This window comes from Wyeomyia smithii, chromosome 1 (assembly GCF_029784165.1).
Source record: "Wyeomyia smithii strain HCP4-BCI-WySm-NY-G18 chromosome 1, ASM2978416v1, whole genome shotgun sequence".
NCBI classification, from domain to species: domain Eukaryota; kingdom Metazoa; phylum Arthropoda; class Insecta; order Diptera; family Culicidae; genus Wyeomyia; species Wyeomyia smithii.
The window spans coordinates 178,109,787-178,134,179 of NC_073694.1; the positions used below are offsets into that span (position 1 = coordinate 178,109,787).

Consider the following 24,393-nt stretch of genomic DNA (forward strand, 5'->3'; position numbering starts at 1 on the left):
GTTTAATAATATGCTAAGTTTTAAGAAAACAACTGTAAATTAGTTTGGAAAAAGGTTTATCTGTATTCTAAGTTGTATATATAATTTTATATATAATCTTTTTTAATCACTATTCTTCGGACTATTCATCATATGTTCTTTTGTTTTTTTATCTTATTTTTCCTAAAACTACGAAACCGCTAATATCAAAAATTTAAAACAGGCAAAAAATTATACAAAGTTTCAGCAAGGTGGAAACATTTTATTGTTGGTTGTAGTGTTTGTAAAAGCCTTCCCAAAAATCAAACCCTTTGGTTTTTCCATTCCAGCATTATGCGGTTCTAGTTATCATACGTCAATCATGGGAATGCAATTAAAATGCAAATACCAGCATGATTTGAAAGATTCGCTGTCACCTTTCAGATCGAATCTAAATGTTCACATTATCTTTTATTAAAATGTAAAAATAAACACAATGTAAGAGAGAATTAAAATAAACGCCGGCAATAAGCAGCAAAAAAAAAAAATACGCAGACCCCCCGCTTTCTATCCTCTCTGTTGCTCTTTCAATCCACTGCTTAACTTCGCAGCAAACGCCGACGCTTGCTGCTTATTTGTTTTTTTATTATTATTATTTGCTTCCCCCCTGCTGACACCCATCCCTTCCTTTTTGGGCACACCGTGGGGAAGCCCGGTCCTATCCACACGGGCTCATAAATAATTTAGATGTTGTTCATTTTGATGGTTTAGCATATTATGTTTACATGTTTGCATTTTCATTCTAGCGCGTATTTTGTTCCACTGTTGATTTTCCTCTCCATCAATTTTCCGCAGCCCGAACCATTCAAACTTCGACGAACCGAGAGGCTTTTCCGCCCACGTGGGCAGAATAAGGATTGAGAACATTGCAAACCCGCTGCATTATGCCGCTCGCAACTCATGCGTGGCCTGCTGAGATGAGATGGGTTTAGTTTTCAATTTTAAAATCGTGGATTATTCGCACAACTTGATCCGGCAGCTACGTATCCTTTTATATTAAGCTTCCGCTGTACGAAAATCAAACAATTGCCCCCAAACCCTGTAAACCATCATCAGTGACCGAACCGGGAACTAAATTGAGCGACGCTGTTAAACACGGCACAGACCCCCGGTTTTTGGGCTGCACGCCAAATTCCGCTGATAGCAGCAGCATCCTTTGTGGGCGCGGTTTTCCGCTATGATAATTCGAACTTTAATTATACGCGGTTTGATTTTCCACTCGCCTAGTGCTAATGTGAATGTTTAATACACGTGTGCAAGCCCACCCACCCACGGAATTCCGAGGAACTTTATGAGCTTTCCAATAGCATAAATAATTGTGATCGGTTTTGTGGTTCCATTCTAGCAATTCGATTCGTTTCTGGATGAAATTCTCGCAGGCAAACAAAGAGAAGCAATTTCACAACGTTGTTTTTGCTGTGAACTACGAAAAGCTTATTATTGAATTAAACCGTTAGAAATTAAAGCATAGGAACCGTATTTGTGTTACACTTTCTGGTGCGTAATTTGTACCCGCTTTGAAACGACGCCGGACAAAACCGTCAACCGTGGAAATCACGATAAATACCGCGGCATTTCGTTTAATTACATGAATGCATTTCGATTGTGTTTATTTATTCAATTTTGGGTGCTACACACCTTCCCGGGGCAATGGTGCTGCTGCTGATTGGAATGGTAAGTACGTGTTGCCAACCGACCAACCTGTCACGACAACGGCCCGGCGGTGTTGAGCTGGAATTGGACAACTCGAAAGCTCGACAGTTTTGGGTGCGCTGTGGCGGAGTTTGTTGCCGATTTCGATTGTGCACTATTCATTACACAGTGGGTTATTTGACTGGAAGTCGTCCAAAATTGTGTCCCCAAATAATTTTTTCAATCATTTGATTAGATTCGGGAAAATATTCGAGGAAACCAGATCAAAGTTGCGAAAAATAATAGGTTTTAATTGTTACTAAACTGACACAGCACCGGAAAGAACCAAAAATTGAAACTAAATTAAAACTAGATTATACCTTAAAAGAAGCTGAACTATAACAGAACTGAAACTAAAATGAAACTGTACAGAAACTTAATTGAAACTGGAGCTGGATCAAAACAAAACTTAAATCGTAATGAAACTAAACTCAAACTTATCCAACACTAAGTTAAACTAAATTGAAACTAAACTAAAACTGAGCTTGAAATAAAATGAAACCGAATTGGAACAGTACTGAAACTAATTAGAAACTGAAACTGAATCACTTTCAAACAAAAACTGAATTGAAGCTATAACTGAGCTTTAACCAAACTGAAACAAAACTGAAACTGAACTGAGGTTATATTGGAATCGAACCTGGAATAAAACTAAACTTAAATTGTGCTGAAACTAAACAACCACAGAACTGAAAATAAAAAGAAACTGAGCTCAAACTCAATTGAAATTAAAGCTGAATTAGAAATAACGAAACAGAAGTTAAATAAAACTTCAACTTACTTACTTAAAGCTAAACTAAAACTGAATTTAAACTAAAAAAAATTAACCTGAGATTGGACTAATATTTTATTGAAACTGTACCGAAACTGAACTCAAGCTGAACTGAAAATTAAATGAAACTAAATTGAAACTGGATCAAAACTAAACTGATACTGAACCTAAATTGAACTGAAAGTAAACTACAATTGAACTGAAACCTAACCAAAACTGAACTGAAACTGAAATAGAAGTGAATTGAAATTGAGCTTGAACTAAAAGAATTGAACTGAGATTGAACTAAAACTTTATTGCTACTTTATTGAAACTGAATTGAAACTAAACTAAATCGAAACTGAAACTGTAATGAAACCTAATAAAATCTCAATTGAAACTATAATGAAATTTATTTTATTCGATTAAAACATAAGAATTTACATTGGACTGCAACTAAATCAAAACTGAACTCATAATTACCCAAATCTGGGTTGAAACTGAATTATAACTGAAGTAAAACTGGGTTTTAAGGGGAAAAAAATAACTGAAACTTTACAAAAACTAAACTGAACATAACTGAAACTGAAACGAAACAGGATTAAAAATAAACTCAAACTGAAATTAACTGGACTGAAACTAAACTGAATTAAAACTAAGCTTAATCAAAAAAAAAATTGAACCAAAACTCTACTGCAACTTTATTAAAACTGGGCTGACACTAAGATAAAATTGAATGAAAAGCAAACTGAAACTGAAATGAAACTATATAAAAACTTGACTGAAACTGAAATGAAAATTCAGTTAAACTAAACCTAAATCAAAACTGATCTTAAACTGGACTGACTTAAAACGGAACTGAAGCTGAAATGAAACTGTACTAAAGCTTAATCGAAGCTGAAACTGGATTAAAACTAAACTTTTATAGGACAGCAAGTAAATCAAAATTGAATTAAAAATTACCCAATACTGAGCTAAAACTGAACAAAAACTGCACTCAAACGTGGGTTTGAACTGAAACTTTATTGAAACTGAACTGAAACTGAAGCAAAACCTAATTAGAACTATAACTGCATTAAAACTGAACTGAAACTTAAAAAAACTGGACTGAAACCTAATCAAATTTGAACTGAAATAGGATAAAAACTGAGCTTAACCCTCTAGTGCCTAGGGCCGTCTTGATACTGTCTCCAGTTGAACCTCACAAAAGCTTTAATCAATACTTAAAAATGTTTATAAAAATTCATAGTGATTTTTCGAAGTCTTGGAACTTGGGCACTAGAGCTTTAAACTAAAACAAAAAAAATAAACTAAGATTGAACTGGAACTTTATAGAACTGAACTGAAACTGCGATGTTACTGAACCTAAACCAAACTGAAACTGAAATGAAACTTAATAGTAATTACCTGAAACTGAAATAAAAATTCAATTGATCTGAACCTAAATTAAAATTGAACTGAAACTAAACTTGAATTGTACTGAACTGAAATTGGAATAAAATTTAATTGAAACAGAAACTTGATTAAAACTGAACTTACATTCGACTGGAACAGAAGTAAAACTTAACCAATACTGAGCTCAATCTGAATTAAAACTGAACTTAAACTGGGCTTAAACTGGAATGAAACATAATTCAAGCTGAATTGAATCTAAACTGAAACTAAAAAGAAACATAATGAGAACTGAAACTGGATTAAAACTGAAATGGAACTGAAATCAACTGGGCTGAAACTAATCTAAAACTTAACTGAAACCTAACCAAAATTGAGCTGAAACTGAATTGAAACTAAACTTAAACTGAGCTGGAATTGAAAAAAAATTGTTCTCAGATTGAACTGAAACTTTGTTGAAACTGAACTGAAAATGAAATGAAATCTAGTTGAAATTTAAAATGGCTTAAAGTTAAACTGATACTGAGCTAAAATTAAACTGAAACTAGACTACAATTGAACTGAAACCTAACCAAAACTGAGATGAAACTAAAAAAAAAACTGAGATTAAATTTAAACTTTATTACAACTTTATTGAGACTGGACTGAGAATAAAATGAAACTGAGCCAAAACCAAGCTAAAACTGGAATGAAACTTCAAAAAAACTTGACTGAAACAGAAATGAATATTCAATAAAACTGAACCTAAATTAAAACTGAAACTGAACCTATATTGGACTAAACTTATACTGTACTAAAACTTATTTAAAAATAAAACTGGATTGAAACTAGAGTTAAATTGAACGGAAAATAGACCATAAATGAACTAAAACTAAACCAATACTGAGCTGAAACTTAACCAAAACTGAACTAAAACTGAGCTTGATTCGAAACTTTATTGAAACTGAACTGAAACTGAAACGAAACTTAAATGGAACTGAAATAATTTATACTGAAACCAAACTAATACTCAACCGAAACCTGACCAAAACTGAGCTGAAACTGAATTAAAACTGAGCTTAAACCATGTAAACAATTGAACTAAGATTAAACTGAATCTATATTGCTACTTTATTAAAACTGAGATGAAATTGAACTAAAACGATACTGAAACTGAAATAAAATTCTATAAAACTCAACTGAAACTAAAATGAAAATTCAATTTAACTGAACCTAAATTAGAATTGAAATAAAACTGAACTTGAAATGGGCTGAACTGAGACTAAAATGAAACTGTGCTGAGACTTATTATAAACTAAAACAAGAATTAAACTAAACTCAAATAAAATGGAAATTAAACCAAACCTGAACTAACCTAACCAATACAGAGCAAAACCTAACCAAAACTGAACTAAAACTGAAATTGAACTGAAAAAAAAATGAACTGTTAATTTATTGAACCTGAACTTAAACTGAAACTTTATTGCAACTTTATTAAAGCTGAGATGAAATTGAATCAAAAACAAATTAAAACTGAAATGAAACTCTGCAAAAACTCAACTGAAAATAGACGAAAATTCAATTAAACTTAACCTAAATCAAAATTGAACTCAAACTGGACTGAACTGAAATGAAATTGTGCTGAAACCTATTTGAAACTAAAACTGGATTCAAACTGAACTTAAATAAAACGGAAACTAAACCAAAACCACACCTAAACTTAACCAACCAGCTGGAAAAAATTGTACTGAAACTTTATTGAAACTGAAACTCAGATGACACTGAGCCAAAACCAAACTGGAAACGAAATTAAACTTTATAAAAACTTAACTGATACTAAGCTGACACTAAGATGGAAATTCTGTTAAACTGAAACTATATTAAAATTCAACTGAAAGTGTTTTTAAATTGCAACTGAACTGAAACTGAAATGAAATTGTACTGAAACTTAATTGAAACTGGAATATGATTTAAACTGAACCCACATTGGACTGAAACTAAACCAAAACTGAACTAAAACTCAAACCAATACTGAGCTCACACCGAATTAAAACTGAGTTTGAACTGGAAAAAAATTGAACTGAAACTGAAACGACACTTGATTGGAACTAAAACTAGATAAAACTGGACCAAAACCAAGCTTGAAAAAAATGAACAGAGATTGAACTGAAACTTTGTTGAAATTAAACGTATACTGAACTGAAACTTAAATGCAGCTCAATTGATAGTCAATTGGAACTGAAACTGAAATAAATAGGACTGAAATTAAACTAAAATCGGACCGAAACTTAACCGAAACTAAGCTGAAATTGAATAAAAACTAAACTAAAACTGATCTTGACTTGAAAAAAATTGAACTGAGATTGCATCAAAACTTTATTGAAAGTGAACTCAAAGTAAATTGAAACTCAATCGAAACTGACACTGACATTAAACTAAACTGAAATTAAACTCAAGTTGGATTGAACCTGAACTTCAACTGAACTGAAACTTAATCAAAACTGAACTGGATCTGCATTCAAACTGAACTAAAACGAAGTTTGAAATGAAAAATAAAAAGGAATTGAAACTTAATTGAAACTGAACTGAAACCAAACTAAAACTTAATAGAAATTCAATTGAAATTGGCACCAGATTGAAAATAAACATAAACTGAGCTTTAATTGCACTGAAACTAAATTAAAATTGAACTAACACTCAATCAAAACTGAGCTGCAACAGAAATGAACCTTAACCGAAACTGGGCCTAAGTTTAAAAAATATTAACTATGATTGAACTGAAACTTTATTAAAGCTGGACTAAAACTTTACTGAATCTGAACCAAAACTAAACTGAAGGTAAACTGAGCCTGAAATTAAAGTTTATTCAAATTGATACTGAAACATAACTAAAACTGGAATTAAGTTGGACTGAAATTGAAGTGAAACAGAACTGGAACGCAATTAAAAATTAACTGATACTGAATATAAAACTTAACCAATACTAAGCTTGAACAGAAAATAAACTGACATAGATTGAACTAAAACTTTATTGAAATTAAACTTTACTGTAACTGAACTAAACTTTAACTATGACTGGGCTGAAACTAAACTTAAACTGAATTCAAACTGAACTTCTAAAACTGAAACCTAACTATATCTAGTCAGAAGTTAAATTTAAATTGTTTAACAAAAATGAAACAGAAACTGATGTGAAACTTACCTGCAACTGAATTGAAACTGGATCAAGTTTATACTGAAACTAACGTGAAACTAAAACTAAACTCAGCTGAAGCTAAAATTAAACATTACTAGAACTGAAACCGAGATTAAATTGAAATTGAACTACAACTCAATTTAAACTGAACTTAATTTTACCTAGAACTGATCTGAAACTGAACTAAAGCCAAATTGAACTATAACTGAACTAAAACCAAACTGAAACTAAATTAAAACTGAGTAAAATACTGAAAATTAACTGCAGCAGTATTGAAACGACACTGAACCTAATGGGAAACTGGAATTAAATTGCCATTAAAGAGTTGCCACCGAAAAATTTCCATCACAAAATTGACTTTACAAAATTAACTGAGAGTAAGCTGAACTGAAACTTAAAAGCAAAGCCTTGATGCTACATTCCGATTCGGAACTTGACCTTCTGTTTTTTTTTTTTATACGCAGACTTCGCAGCCGACTGTTTAGTGTACAGGACAATTGCGCGGCTAGCGCTACGATCCTACTGACACTAACAGTCTCTCCCGAGCCTAGACTCGAACCTATGACGACTGGCTTGTTAGGCCAGCATCGTACCTCGAGACCATCTGGGAGACTGAAACTTAATTGAAACTAAAACCAGCCAAAAAATTAACATAAAAAAAATCAGTTCAAACTGAACTGAAATTGAACAAAAACTGAGCAAAAACTGAAAAAAATTAACAAAACTGAGATTGAACTGCAACTTTATTGAAACCGAACCGAACCTGCACAGACAGTGAAATAAAACTTAATAGAAACTGAAACTTGTTCAAAACTGATTTAAATTGAATTGAAACTAAACTAGAACCGAACTGAAACATAACCAGAACTGAGCTGAGTCCTAATTGAAAACTAAAACTGAGCTGAAACTGACATTAAAACTTAACTGAGATTAAACTAAAATTGTATTGCAACTTAGCTGAAACTGAACTGAAACTCAACAAAAACTCAAATAAAACTGCAGTTAAATGAAACTGTTCTAAAACTCAGCTGAAACTGAACTGAACTTAAGCTGAAACAGAGCCGTAACTGAATTGAAACTTTACTGAAACTAAAACAAATGACTGAAAATGGACTGAAGCTATATCGAAACTAAATTATAACTGCCGGGAAGCTGAATCTAAAACTAAATTATACCAAGGCAGCAACCGAGGTAAAGCTATAACTAAACAAAATTCGAATTCAAACTGATTTGAAACTGAATTAAAACTGAAGTGAATCAAACGGGAGAAACTGTTAGTGTCAGTAGGATCGTAGCGCTAGCCCCGCAATTGTCCACATACACATAACGGTTGGCTGCGAAGTCTGTGTATAGTAAACAGAAGGTAAAATTCCGAATCGGAATGTAGCACCAAGGTTCGCTTTTTTGGGAAACTGAAATTCAAAAAATTGCCATTACAAAATTTCCATCAAAATATTACCAGACACTAAACTGAAACTAAACTAAACTGGAACTGAAATGTAACTTTATTGTAACTGGCTACAAACTTAACATGATTTGAATTGAAACTAAATTTAAACTTGACAAAAAATTAGCTGAAACTGAATTGAAATTTGACAAAAACCGATCATAAACTGAAAAAATAACAAAACTGTGATTGGACTGCAAATTTATTGAAACTAAACCGAACCTGAACTGACACTGAGATAAAATTTAATAGAAACTGAACTGGATTAAAACTGACCTTGAATTGGATTGAAACTTAACTAGGATCGATTTGAATCTTATGCAGAACTGAACTGAACTTGAAGTAACACTAAACAAAAACTGAGCTTAGGCTGGACAAAAAAGATAAACTGAAATTAAACTAAAACTTAATTACAACTATTTTGAAACTGACCTGAAACTCAGCTAAAACTGAAGTGAAATTGAAGTGAAGCTCAACTGAACTTTTTCCAGAGCTGTAACAAAATTGAAACTAAACTGAAACAAGTTACTGAAATTGAAACTACATTGAAACTTAATCTAAAACTAAATTATACCTAATCAGAAACCAAACTAAAGCTGTACCTAAAATAAATTTGAATTGAAACGGAACTGGAACTAATATTTTTCATCTATTACTTGAACTAAGTTGAAACCGAACTGTAATTCAACAACAAAAAACTAAAATTGATGTTAAATTGCCTACAGCTGAAATGACTTTGAATCAAATTTGTACTGGAACTAACCTGTAACTGCAAATTAACTCAGCTGAAACTAATATGAAAATTAGCTGAAACTGAAACTTAACCTAGACTAACACTGGATCTAAATCAAAATTGAACGAAACCTAACATAAACTAAGCAGAAACAGAATTAAAACTGAATTTAAACCAAACTGAACTAACAACGATTTAAGACCCAGTTGAAACAAAATAAAACTGAACTAAACCTGACTAAAACACACTGAAAATTATATACAACTGCATCGAAACTGTTCTGAAATTTATTATTATTTATTATTTATTAACTGAAATTAAATTGCCATCAAAGAGTCACCATTAGAAACATGCTTATAAAAAGTTATCTCAAGTAAGTGCCATCTAAAAATTTTCATCTGATATTTGCTATAAAAAAATTGCCTTCAAAAACTTGCCACCAAAAACTGACATTATAAATTACCATTACCATAAAATGGACATATAAAAATGCCCTTCAAAAAATTGCCATAAAAAAATACCTCCAATCACCATCAAAAAAATTGCTACCAAAAAATAGCCATCAAAAAATTGCCATCAAAAAATTCCTTTCAAAAAATTTCAATAAAAAATTCACCTTCAAGAAATTGCCACCAAAAATTTCCATAAAAAGTTGGCTCCTAAATGCTGCCAAAAAAGAATTCCATCAAAAAATTGCCAGCAAAAATTGACTCTACAACAATTGCCATCAGATAAGTGCCATCAAAAAATTGCCATCACAAGTTGCTTTCAAAAAATTGACATAAAAACTAACCCCCAAAAAATGCTCTTCAAAAAATTACCATCATTAAACAGCCATCAAAAATTGCAATACAAAAATTCCCTACAAAAACTTGCAATCAAAAATTTATCATCAAGAAATTGTCACCAAAAAATTACCATAAAAACTTGCCTCCAGAATGCTACCAAAAAATTATTCCATCGAAAAATTGCTAGCAAAAATTGACTCTAAAAAAATTCCAGAAAAAATTGCCACCCAAAAAACTGCCATACAAAGTTGGCTTCGAAACTCTGCCATAAAATAATTGCCACCAAAAATTGACATCAATAATTGTCACCAAAGAATGGCAATCAGAAGTTGTCTTAAAAGAGTTGCCATTAAATAGGTTCCATTGAAAAATTGCTTTCAAAAATTGCCACCAAAAAATTACCATCAAAAATGCCCTTCAGAAAAAAAAATACCATAAAAATTTGCCATCAAGAAAATTCCAACAAAAAATTGCTATATTGAAAGTGCCACAAAAAATAACCTGAAAAAAAGCCTTCAAAAAATTGCTATCTTCAACTTACCACCAAAAAAATGACCCTGAAAAACTTGCCATCGGAAAATTGCCATCCAAACCTTGCTATCGAAAAATTTGCATCAAAAAGTGGTCATTAAAAATTTGTCATTGTCAAATGCCACCAATGACTTCAAAAAATTACCATAAAAAATTGCTACGAAAACTGCCACTGAAACATTGCCATTAAAATCGCTTTAAAGAAGTTCCCATAGTGGATGGCCATATTGCCACTGAAAAATTACTACAAAAAAATTGCTCGAAAAATTGTGGCCGAAAAATGTTATCAAAAATTTTCACCAAAAAATTGCCATAAAATAATCTTAAAAAAATTGCCATCAAAAGTTTACTTTTGAAAAAATTTACCATAAAAATTGCAATCAATGAATTTCCAACAAAAATTGCTGCCCAAAAACTTCTATGAAAATTGCAATAAACAAATTAGCACTTAAAAATCGTCATAAAAAACTAACCATCAATTAATCATCAAATAATGTACCATCAGAAAATTTACCATAAAACAATTGCAATTTTCATCAAAATGCCACCAAAAAATGACTGTTAAAAATTACCATAAAAAATTGCTACAAAAATTACGACTAAAATATTGTCGTTCAAAATTGCCTCAAAAAAGTTCCCATCCAATTAAGGTCTTCAATAAATTGCCATCAAAAATTGACCATAAAAAAATTGATATCATAAAATAGGCTCCAAAAAATAGCGATCAGGAAAATGCACTAAAAATTTTCCATCAAATAATTGCTGTCGAAAAGTTGCTACCGGAAATTGCCATCAAAAAATTATCAAATTGCTGTTGAATAATTGCTATCAAACAGTTGCAACCGAAATTGTCATAAAAAATTGCCTTTTTTGTAAGATTTGGACCACTGCGACCATTATTTTGATCTTTTGTGGTATAACCTTGAAAAAATTATTAGTAATTTTTGCCAAATTAATTTCGATCTCATCAACGGTTTGCCTTTCGGTGGGACCTTTCAAGACAACTTTTAACAATAGAAAGTGTGTGCATCTTTTCAGCTAAATACTGGATGAGACCCATTGTAAAAATTTGAGTCACTAATATTCTGTAAATGATTAATAACAGCACCGACCACGCCCTTGCAATCAGGTGGGAAGAGGAAAAAGATGTTAGCGTCACCATCGTTGGCAGACCGTGTTAATATCTGCATCTCCACAAAGATCACAGGAATGAGATTCATGTTAGTAGGAAAGAGTACGTTTGATCATATATATAATTTTTATCCGTCTCTATATAGCTCTTGGCGGTTCATTCGCTGATTAGAGAGGCACAATTAACTTATTTATATTTGGTATTGGCTCAGACTAACAGACAGTGAGAAAGCTGTTGGAGCCGCGCAAAAATCTGTGTGATTTTTTCGATAAACCACAAAATAGTCTAACTCCCTGATGTGAGACTGCTTTAAGTCAACAGATAATAGAATACTATTGGTGTATCGCACCGATGTTGGGCCCAGGCACACTTATGTTTGGCTTCTGATCTAAGATAGGTTACAATTAATACTATCTGATACGCAAATGAAAGAAGCCACAGTTAACTAACAAACAAGAAACCCTGCCTTAAGAAAAAAAAGTCAAAGATTTTCCATCAAATTTTTCGTTATGGTAAAGCAGTTCGACAAATCAATTCACTTTTAAGTATGTGATAAATTTTTCGGAATAGAAACAGTGTTACTGTAAATTTTCAGTACCTTTTCACAATTTGTTTCGATGATTTTGTTAGATTCTAAATGAAATGACATTTCAATCATTATTATTTTGTTATAATATAAAAACGTGGGAATAATATTGACTGTAACTCTCTTTACAATTTTTGCATATATTTTGAATTTAACCGCTCAAAATATTGGATTGGATATTTGACATCGAAAACCGAATTCTAAAATAGAAAAAACTGCTGAGGGTAATTTGTATATTCTTTCGTAAACATATTGTTTTGAGTGCACAGGAATCTAGTGGCTAACATTAACAAAAAAATTAAGTGAATTTTAACAGCTTTTGACTGTGAATACATAATACCAAAATAATTATTATGAGTAAATCTGATTATTTGTTCTGAATACAGGCCATTGTTATTAAGCAATTGCCATGGGCGCCATGCAACTACTTTTTTCATTCAAAAGCAGACATAGGTTTATTTTTAATTTATCCTTGTATGAAAAGCAACAGAGATTTATCTCGCTTGCTACCAGCCAGAGCTAAACAAATTAATTATTTTAAAATAACTTCCAATGTTTACCATTCATGTCACTTCTGCCCATTGTAATTCCATTGGCATCACAGCCGACGCAAAAATATTTATCCTATCAATAGCATTTTACCAATTGCAGTATAATGCGAAGGGATCGATAACACAACCTCACCACCACACTCTACCGTCCCTAACTCTTCCGATCCGATCAAGTTAGTTCCACGCACATCGCCCCTGCCGAACGGACGGACACCGTATGAGTTCCGCCCAAGGGTACGGGAACGATTGTGACGGCGACTTCGGCACACGACACAGCACGGCATAGTGAAATTTGATCCCACGTGGACACCGGTCGGTCGTTCCATAGCTTGCCCGCCCAGCCCAAAGGGGTTCTCGGCTCGGAAGATCCGGGGATGGACAGCGATAAATCTACACGGCGAATGAAAGGCGATGATTTATGCAAAGTTTTTCTTGCAGTCTCGCAGTCTGTTGCTGATGCAGCCATTTGTAAAAGGCCAACACAGCCGACACCACCGGTAAGGGCGGGTAAGCAGCCGTAATCCGTGTCCGATGTAAAAGCGCACTTTTCGCCGGAATCGAATCGTCTGGTATTCGCTCCGGCGCTGTTATCGGGTCTGCTCGTATCCCTAGGATTAGCCCTACTCAGCATCCTCTTTGTTCGGATGAGGTGAGTAATACTGTTGTGGGTACAGGTTGAATTATTTTACCTCAGAGATTCAATACCCCCCTCCTTCGTTAAGCAAACGAAACGAAGCAATTGAACTGGCAAAAAAACAGTGAAAAACTGCGCTTAAGCCACACGCGAACCCATATTTCATCGCAAAACAAAAGTCGGTGGCCACCAGAACGCCAAGTGCATCCCTATTGACGCGTGTCCCCAATACAGCTCATGAGCATCGGATTACCGTCTCTGGCCGATTACCTTCCAACCGTCTGTCACCACAAACCCCTCTTGTGTGGCTTACTACCTTGTGAACGCAATTTACAGCGGTCGCCAATGTAGCTCGCCATTCATCAGCTTTTTGATTTCACCCTGACTCCTCCTCACCACACCATTCTCCGCAATTAATTCAATAATCAACACACCAGCAGAGCAAGCTTGGACCTTGGGCCTGGTGCCTGTAGCCAACATCCCACCGGGAGTGTCCTTGTTTGTTATGTTTTTTCTCTCTCTCTCTCTTTTGTGGATTCTCTTTCGTGGACACGCCACAGCACAGCTTCGCACAATATATATTTTTTTTTGTTAAGCACGCTGGAAGCCGCAAAAATTGAATTTAATCTTTCTGTTTGATGACCGTCCAGCGGCGATGGTTTCAACTGATTGGCAAGGGAGTGGTTGAAATAACATAAAAAAATAAAACACAATCTTTCCAGCTTGATACGACCACCTACAGTGAAAAAAAAACGGAGCTTTCGATTCGTGTTGATAATTAAAGAGAATTGGTTTAACCGACTGGGAGGACCCGAATTAAGTTCATTTAATTTTCCTTGGAAAATTCCAAACAAACGTTTCGGACCCAGATCATTTGGACGTTATCAGATAAACATTTGTTTTTGTTTTATCTACTATTTATGGCACGAGAAAATAAGTTTTACACTGAGCCGGAGTATCTCCGGTAAATAGTACAATGAAGTCAAAATTTTGAATCCTGGACTGATCCGGTTGTTTCAAAACCTGATGATATGCATACAATCGGCTATCCGTAAAGGTCATTGTCGTGTCCGGCGTCCATTTTAGGCCGATATTTGGCGTCCCGTTGTTTAATATATGACTGATTTGCAACGCAATCAGTAAATGTATGTGTTAATTCTCTCCAAACAAATCACACACATACACTCAGATTCGAGCTCTCAACCAAGGAATACCGAAAGAAATTTGAGGTTTACAAATCATTATTTACATTATATTTTTTTCTTTATCTACTATCTTCACTACAGTCATTGAGTCATATACTAGTAGTATATAAAACACTGAAAACAAATATATTATGAGTAGCTAAAAATTTTTTTTTTCTAACATCAACAGAATCGTCTTCACAAAAAATACTTTCAATTGTTAAAGCTGTCCTACGTGTTGTAAATTTCATATTATGTATTTCAATCCTATTCTATCCCACATTATTTGAAATCTGATCTAATTCAAAAATTCATTCAAATCTAATCCAAATTTCATCAACATCTTATTTAAATCCCATCCGATTCCATCCCAAATTCAGTCAAAATCGAATCAAAATTCAATCCAAGTTCCTTGCAAATTTATTTCGCTCCTAATTCAAAATCAATTCATATCCTATTGAAATCCAATCCAAATATAATCTAAATCAAATCACAATGTAATCCAAACCCAATCCAAACAAAATCTTTGTTGTATCCAATTAAAAACCAATCAGAATCCAAACCAAATCTAATTTAAATTCAATACGAATGGAATTCAAATTTAACCTAATTCCAATCTAGATTTATTTCAACTTAAAGAAGTTCACTTTAACAATTCCATTCAAACAATGTATGCACAATATAGATAAAATCCTAACTGAATCCGCTCAATATTTAAATCCAATCCTGCTTCAATCTATAGCCTTTCCATCTCCAATATAAATTCTATTCAAATCCAATATAATCTACAATTCAAATTCGGTTCAATAATCCATATCCAAGCTACATCTAATGTCCAATCCAAATACAATCGTAATCCAATCCAATTTCATTAAAATTAAAATTAAATAGCGAAATCAGTAAAAATCAAATCCAGTCTATTTCAAATCCAATATAGATTCCACAGGGTGTTAAAAACCTAGAAAATCAGAGCATGTCAGCGAATTCGTTTTCGAACAGAAAACATCAGGAAATACAGAAAAACAAGCAAGGAAATGCGATTTATTTTTAAACGCTGTTTTAGAGCTAACAGGGATTTTTCATCATAACAGGAAAATGCGCTCGAATTCAGTAATACATCGCAACACCTTAGAATAGAAGAAACCTTAGAATAGAAGAAACCAGCAAACTGAACTGAACTATCGGAAAATAAATTTCTCCGCGTTGAATGATTACTTGGAAAAAACTAACTGGGAATCTCTCTCGCTGTTTATAGTGATACATTTCTCCAGTGGCTCACTTTGTACAGTCACAAGAAGCACCACAAGAAATATATCGTAAGAAGGAATGCGAAGAGAGTGTACCAACAGTGACAATTATTTACTCGCATACCGATGACGAAGTCAACACATACTTACCTTACCAGTCAGCTCCAGGCCGAAGTGTCCCTTGCTGTTCGAAGAAGTCGTCTCCATTCAACTCGGTCCATGGCTGCAGCTCGCCAGCCATGTCGTCTGCGGAGGCCCCGCAGGTCGTCTTCCACTTGATCGAGCCACCTTGCTCGCTGCGCGCCCCGTCGCCTTGTTCCAGTCGGGTCAACACATCTAAGGCTTGATTTACAGTGCTTTTTCGATTTTTTCACAGTTAAAAAAAATGTTCACCGTGAATACGAAGACACTGTGAATTTGGCGAAACGATAAAAACAGTTTTATTTTTGTTGATTACAATTTAAATTAATCACATTTTGAGTAAAATAATGCACATTCAAAGTTCAATGGACTTTAAGTTCAAGATTCAAACGAATAAAAAAAAAAAGTTAGTTTATAATATTTTTCCATAGCATTTTCGCGAACGCTCTCAACGTAATTATGCATGCAATATTTACTTGATTTTATTCTTCCTACATTATCATAGTTGAGTAAAACTAATGCTTGTTTATGTGGAACTGTGGAATCAAATCAAATTTTATTATTTCCAAATTGACGTTCTACGATCACCGAATTGTTCAGCAATTTTGGCTTTGAATATATCTTCTTTCTCAACTGCTCTACAAAAACGTAATGTTTGCTTCCATTCAAATAAAATACAAACTTGGTTGCCATATGTAAAAAAAAGCAAATAAATTGAATTCATGAAACTATACAAATGCCATTAGGTCAAGGTACGCATGCTCATGTTTTTAATGCTCTTTCTATAACGTCATTATTCTTTGTTTGCTGAAGCGTTATACAATCGAAATAGAAAGCGTGAGAAAATTGAGTATTAATTTGGCGAATAGTGATAAAAACGAATGTTGATAAAATCGAAAAAGCACTGCATGTGTACTCAAAATTGTTTGGAGTGATTTTTTCCATCTTTATTCATCAACAATACTTTCGAAATTGGATTTTCGGGCCTCACTGCGTCTTTTTCGTTTTACTGGATTATTGCAATACTGTTTCCACCGTACTAATTTCGGATTAATCAATCCGTTAGTATTACTTCATGAACTAATAACATTTTTTTGTGCTATGACTTACATTTTAAGTTACAAAGTAGACAATGAATGTGATTTTTTCGGAGATGCGAATAATGAACACTGGCTGAGTATGTCATTTAGACTTACAAAGCCCCAACTAAATCCGATTTCATTCCCATCCAAACCCAAACCAAAAACATTCAAAAACAAATTAGAATTGAGTTCAAAAGCAATCCAATTTCCAATTAAATCCGATACAAATCCACTCCAAGTTCTATCAAAATATAATCCAAGTCCATTAAAACCCAATCAAAATTGAGTTTCAACCTTATCCAAATCCCTATCAGAATCCAATCCAAGTCCAATCCACATTGATACAAAAATTCAATCTATATCCAAATCCAATAAAGCTTAAATCCAGTGCAAATCGAGTCCAAAATCAATCAAAAACGAATCTTAACAAAATCCAGTCCAAATTAAATCCAAATACAATCCAAATCCAATCAAAATCTGCTTCAAATCCAATCCAAATCTGATTCAAATCCAATCCAAATCAAATTCAAATCGAATCCAAATCCAATCAAAATCAAATGCAAATCCAATCCAAATTAATCGAAATCCAATCCAAATCCAATCCGAATCCAATCCAAATCTGATTAAAATCCAATCCAAATCCAATCCAAATACAATCCAAATCCAATCCAAATCCAATCCAAATCCAATCCAAATCCAATCCAAATCCAATCCAAATCTGATTCAAATCCAATCCAAATCCAATTCAAATCCAATCCAAATCAAATGCAAATCCAATCCAAATCAAATCCAAATCCAATCCAAACAAATTCAAATCGAATCCAAATCCAATCCAAATCAAATGCAAATCCAATCCAAATTAATCGAAATCCAATCCGAATCCAATGCAAATCTGATTAAAATCCAATCCAAATCCAATCCAAATACAATCCAAATCCAATCCAAATCCAATCCAAATCTGATTCAATTCCAATCCAAATCCAATCCAAATCAAATGCAAATCCAATCCAAATCCAATCCAAATCCAATCCAAACCAAATGCAAATCCAATCCAAATTAAGCGAAATCCAAATCCAATCCAAATCTGATTCAAATCCAATCTAAATCTGATTCAAATCCAATCCAATTCAAATCCAAATCCAATCCAAATCAAATTCAAATCGAATCCAAATCCAATCCAAATCAAATGCAAATCCAATCCAAATTAATCGAAATCCAATCCAAATCCAATCCGAATCCAATCCAAATCTGATTAAAATCCAATCCAAATCCAATCCAAATACAATCCAAATCCAATACAAATCTGATTCAAATCCAATCCAAATCCAATCCAAATCTGATTCAAATCCGATCCAAATCCGATTCAAATCCAATCCAAATCCAATCCAAATCCAATCCAAATCCAATCCAAATCCTATTCAAATCAAATCCAAATCCAATCCAAATCAAATTCAAATCGAATCCAAATCCAATCCAAATCTGATTAAAATCCAATCCAAATCCAAACCAAATACAATCCAAATAAAATCCAAATTCAATCCAAATCTGATTCAAATCCAATCCAAATCCAATTCAAATCCAATCCAAATCCAATTCAAATCTGATTCAAGTCCAATCCAAATCCAATCCAAACCTGATTCAAATCCAATCCAAATCCAATCCAAATCTGATTCAAATCCAGTCCAAATCCAATCCAAATCCAATCCAAATCCAATCCAAATCAAATTCAAATCGAATCCAAATCCAATCCAAATCAAATTCAAATCGAATCCAAATCCAATCCAAATACAATCCAAATCCAATCCAAATCCAATCCAAATCTGATTCAATTCCAATCCAAATCCAATCCAAATCAAATGCAAATCCAATCCAAATCCAATCCAAATCCAATCCAAACCAAATGCAAATCCAATCCAAATTAATCGAAATCCAAATCCAATCCAAATCTGATTCAAATCCAATCTAAATCTGATTCAAATCCAATCCAATTCAAATCCAAATCCAATCCAAATCAAATTCAAATCGAATCCAAATCCAATCCAAATCAAATGCAAATCCAATCCAAATTAATCGAAATCCAATCCAAATCCAATCCGAATCCAATCCAAATCTGATTAAAATCCAATCCAAATCCAATCCAAATACAATCCAAATCCAATACAAATCTGATTCAAATCCAATCCAAATCCAATCCAAATCTGATTCAAATCCAATCCAAATCTGATTCAAATCCAATCCAAATCCAATCCAAATCCAATCCAAATCCAATCCAAATCCTATTCAAATCAAATCCAAATCCAATCCAAATCAAATTCAAATCGAATCCAAATCCAATCCAAATCTGATTAAAATCCAATCCAAATCCAATCCAAATACAATCCAAATAAAATCCAAATCCAATCCAAATCTGATTCAAATCCAATCCAAATCCAATTCAAATCCAATCCAAATCCAATTCAAATCTGATTCAAGTCCAATCCAAATCCAATCCAAATCAAATGCAAATCCAATCCAAATTAATCGAAATCCAAATCCAATCCAAATCTGATTCAAATCCAATCCAAATCCAATCCAAATCCAATCCAAATCCAATCCAAACCTGATTCAAATCCAATCCAAATCCTATCCAAATCTGATTCAAATCCAGTCCAAATCCAATCCAAATCCAATCCAAATCCAATCCAAATCAAATTCAAATCGAATCCAAATCCAATCCAAATCAAATGCAAATCTAATCCAAATTAATCGAAATCCAATCCAAACCCAATCCAACCCCAATGCAAATCCAACCCAAAGGTAATCCCAATCCAACCCCAACACAATCCTTATCCCATTCATATCTATTCCAAATCCAAATCCAATCCTAAACTAATTCAAATCCAATCTAAATTCATTTAAACTTCAATCCAATTTTAATCCAGATTAGCAGCGTCACGAAAATTGGGGCAACCATTTGTCTAGGCTCTCGGTTCAGAAAATACTCATTTGATCTCCCGTTAGCACGGAGAACTTTGGGCTTACATATGAAGTAAATTGATTGAATCGATATTAACGATAAAAATATTTTTAGAACCAAAACTCGTTTTGTTTGATGGGTGTAATAGTTTCGTAAAATGCAAATAATAAATGTGTGCTTCCGAAAAAAAATATACACTGCAAACAAAAATTTTCCCGGAGAATCTCAACTTTTTTGAATCTCCATGCTTAAACAACTAGCAATGTTTAGTTAACGGAAAATTTCGAAGATCCTTGCAAAAAGAGAAAGAGTTACAAACAGTTACCGTTGCGCTAATTAATGGATGATTCCTAATTGAATCATGAAAAAAAGTTCTAAAATATATAAAACTAGCTGAAAACCCGATCCAGCTCTGGTTTTTTTTCATGTTGGGTATTTTATCACTGCGACCAACTTTTTTATCTTTTGTGACAAGCTCGGGAATCAATATTCGTTCTTGCTGTTATGGTGGCTTAGAAATTACCTGGGGTAATTGAACTCGAAAATTGATATTCATTGTCCTTATTTTATTTTATTTTTTATTTTGTATTTTTTCTTATATTTATTTTTTGTTATTTCAATTTTTTTTTCTCAAATTTTTTTTTTATATTTTTATATTATATTCTTTTTTTTTTTTATTCTATTTTCAATTTTTTTATTTTCTTTTTTTTTCATTATTTTTATTTTAAATCCATGATTTTTATTAAATCACGTTGCGGGGTATCTCGAGAACCATACCTGTGAAAGAACTCTACCTGCAGCAAACAATTACACAAAACGATTATTTTATTTTTTGTATTTTTATTTTTTTTTTGTTATTCTTAATTTTTATTTTTTTAGTTTATTTTTTATCTTTTCTTAGTTTTTTCTCTCCTTTTTATTTCTAGTTTTTTTCTTATTTTCTCTATTTTTTTCATTTTATTTCGCTTGTGCTTATTAAATCGCCTTGCGGGGTATCTCGAGAGCCATAACTGTTCAAAAATTTTACCTGCAGCAAACAATTACCCAAAAAAAATTTTTTTTCATCTCTCTGTTAGTTCCTCTTTCGTTTTCCTGAATTAGTTTAGGTGAATCATTTTTATATCCACTCTAGCATATTCTCTCTTATTCTTCAGGATGTTGCTTTAACTTCCTTATCCCATTTTCTTTTCTTCCATTTTTTCTTCTCTCTTTTTCCACTTCATTTTCTCTTCCTTTTTAAATCTCGCTAATTCCCCTTTCTCTCTCTCTATCACTCTATCTTTCTATCTTTCTCTCTCGATCTTGTTCTCTCTCTCTCTCTCTCTCGCTTGCTCTCTCTCTATCACTCTACCTTTCGCTCTGTCTCTCTCGATCTCGTTCTTTCTCTTCTTCTCTCTCGTTCTCTCTTTTTTGTTCTCTCTTTTTCTCTCTCGTTCTCTCTCTTTCTCTCCCTTTCTCTCCCTTTCTCTCTTTTTTCTCTCCTTCTCTCTCTTTTTCTCTCTTGTTCTCTCTTCCTATCTCTCTCTTTTTTTTCTTTCTTTCTCTCCTTTTCCTTATCTCTCTCTCTTTTTCTCCTACTCTCTGTCTATATCTACTCAAAATTAAATATTAATCCTATTTGATCCTAATCTAAGCCAAATTGAATCCAAATTTCATTGATATTTTGTTGAAATCTAATCTAACTTTAATCCGAATTCAATCCAAGTCTTATTTGAATCCATTTTTTTATTTTTTTTTTTGTCTTAATTCAATCCTTATCAATATAACAACAAAACCTCAACTAGAAGATATAACTTTTCTTGGAAAGTTTTCAATAATTTCTTCAAGATAATTTCTACCCAACTTAATGTGTATACGCAATTTAAAAAAAAAAACACATACTCTTTAAATAGGGACATCAAAAAATTTAAGTTATGAATACATAGAACACATATAAGTACACTTCGAAAGTGACATGCAGAGTTTCAAATCTTCATGTTCTTCATGTTAAATCAATAGTTTCAAATCTGAATTCCGAATCCCTTTCACAAAAACCTAAGGACTCATCTAACTACAATTCTCTGGAGTGAGGCTTCACCTAACGCTCCTTTCTGACCAGGTTGATTCTAAGAAGGACATAATATGGTCAGAGGAAGGAGTCTTATCGTAACTTCGTTCCTTCTTCCAATATATCGCGCCATAATTATAATTTCATGAACAGAGCTATTAAACTTTATTATGAGAGGGACTTTTTTGTCAGAAGGAAAGTCAACAGAGGGATTATAGAATTCAGCTTGAAGGAAGGGTATGTTGTGGGAGCCTGAGAATAAACCCATGTTGAAATGTTCTGACGCTACTAAGATAAATAATAAACCCATATTGAAATACTTTGACAACCAAATGGCCTGATTCTACTAAGTTTCGAACCCACTACCACGGAGTTCCCCCATCCCCACTCGCATTAAACTCTATCCATTTATTGTTTATTTCCGACCTAAAATGGGTCCTAAATCAAAACCATTAGATATTAACAAAATTTCTAAGCACTTACACTGTCTATAATCGCATATCATATGAATTTTCATCGTTTTTAAGTTAAATATCAGATGCCATTTCTATCTTGCTGTTCTATCGATTAACATTTCATTTCAAAAAGTAAAAAAAATTAAAATCAAATTGTCCAATTTTGAAAAGAATCCCGTATTGGTCCTACCATATGTTTTTGCTGAGTATGGCCTAATTTTCATCTGCGATCCATAGAACAAATATTTGGTGTTGCTTTTTCCGCCAAAAAAATTTTAGTTGATTAATGAATACAAGGTTTGCAACTTTTTCTGGTGGATGGTGGTTTTTGGCACCGGGGGAATAATTGCCTTGAGGTGGTAATTTCTTGTAGATCGTTCAAATGGAAATGGTCAGAATTCAGAAGATCAGTCGTTTTTAGATGTTTAGTTGTAAACAGCTTGCATTGGTCTAGAAAAAGTATAAATCATTCTTCTCTTAAACCTCCTAATAAAAGCCCTCAAATATCATTGAAAAATTAGGTTAATATTCCTGATTTCTATTCCTAAACATTGTTAGAACTCGATTTTTGGTATAAGCATGAGCATGACACTATCAACAAAGTGCACGTTTGTTGATAACCCCCAATGCTGTTTTTTTTTTGTCGATAAAGCCAACTGATATTCGCACAACAGGTTTCTCATAGAGTACAGAACAAAGACATCTCCAGGGCATTAGGTGATCATCCTCGGCCAAAAACCTCACCCGTAATGGGGTTCACTCCGTGAGAACTAATCTCTCCGTCTCGCGTGTTTGTAAACAACGCCAGGTGAATGTGCCACCATTTACACGTAAGTATAATCGTAGTTGGCTGCGACAACGACAACGACGCCGGCAAACGATGTGTCAATGATGGTGTGAATCACAGTCTGGCTCCTAATCCTCTCCTAGTTTTGTTTTTTTTATTGTGTTTAATCCATGCGATGTAGTTGTCTCGTATCTGCTTTAATTTTCTAGTACACGGTAGAATCCCTAGCAATTTGCACATATTAGCTCCGTTGAACGAAGGGTTTTCAAGACACACTAACATCAATTACTGGACGAGGAAGTGAAAGAGAGTTGAAAGGTGAAAGGTAAGTTGAAATAAATTCTAGTTTTCACACTTTAACGTTCCTTGCACACGCACGCTTACACACACTCGCCCGTTTTCGCGAACACCAGCTAAAAGCAGAAATTATCGCACCAAACGTGACAAATGTTTTCCTAAATGAGCAAACAAGACAAGAACGACGACAAATTCAAAAAAAAAGTGAGAACATATCGGCTGCCACTATTGCGAAAGGTGCCACAAAACTATGCTGCTCACGCTCATCATGGTTGGTGTAGTCTGCATTCCGATGGTATGTTTTTCCACACTGCTGCTGGCGTCCTATTTATTACCAGCTCAGACAGTCAGACAGACAGACAGACAGATAACCTTACAGAACAGACGGAAGAGATTACCCGCTCGCTGCTGGTGTTGTACGATTTGGAGAAAAACGACTGTCGCCGTTCAAGTGCTCCCGGGCACCGAAACGTATCCTCGGAGTAACTGAGTGAGTGCTACGTACCTACTACAATAAGTGACACCTAGATGCGGTGGATTTTCGCTTCTAATGATGGAACTGATTGGAAGCGACACTCCGCCGCCGTGACGCTAATAGGGATGTGTGCTAACAAACGACCATGCGACTGCGTCGCTTTATTTCACAATTCAAGTCGACTTGTATTGGACAACCCTAGTCAACAAGTACGTGCTACATTTCTAGCGGGGGAAAAGGGGAGAAATAAAAAGAACAAACAGTGCACTCTTGTGCAATGAAAGCAAACTCG

The 24,393-nt window shown here is 33.6% G+C and overlaps 1 protein-coding gene across 15 annotated transcripts in view; it reads left to right on the plus strand.

Annotated features, from left to right (window-relative positions):
- Positions 1-24,393, plus strand: part of LOC129718367 (collagen alpha chain CG42342) — a 373,251-nt gene that overhangs the window by 291,419 nt on the left and 57,439 nt on the right. The gene's annotated exons all lie outside the window — the stretch shown is intronic.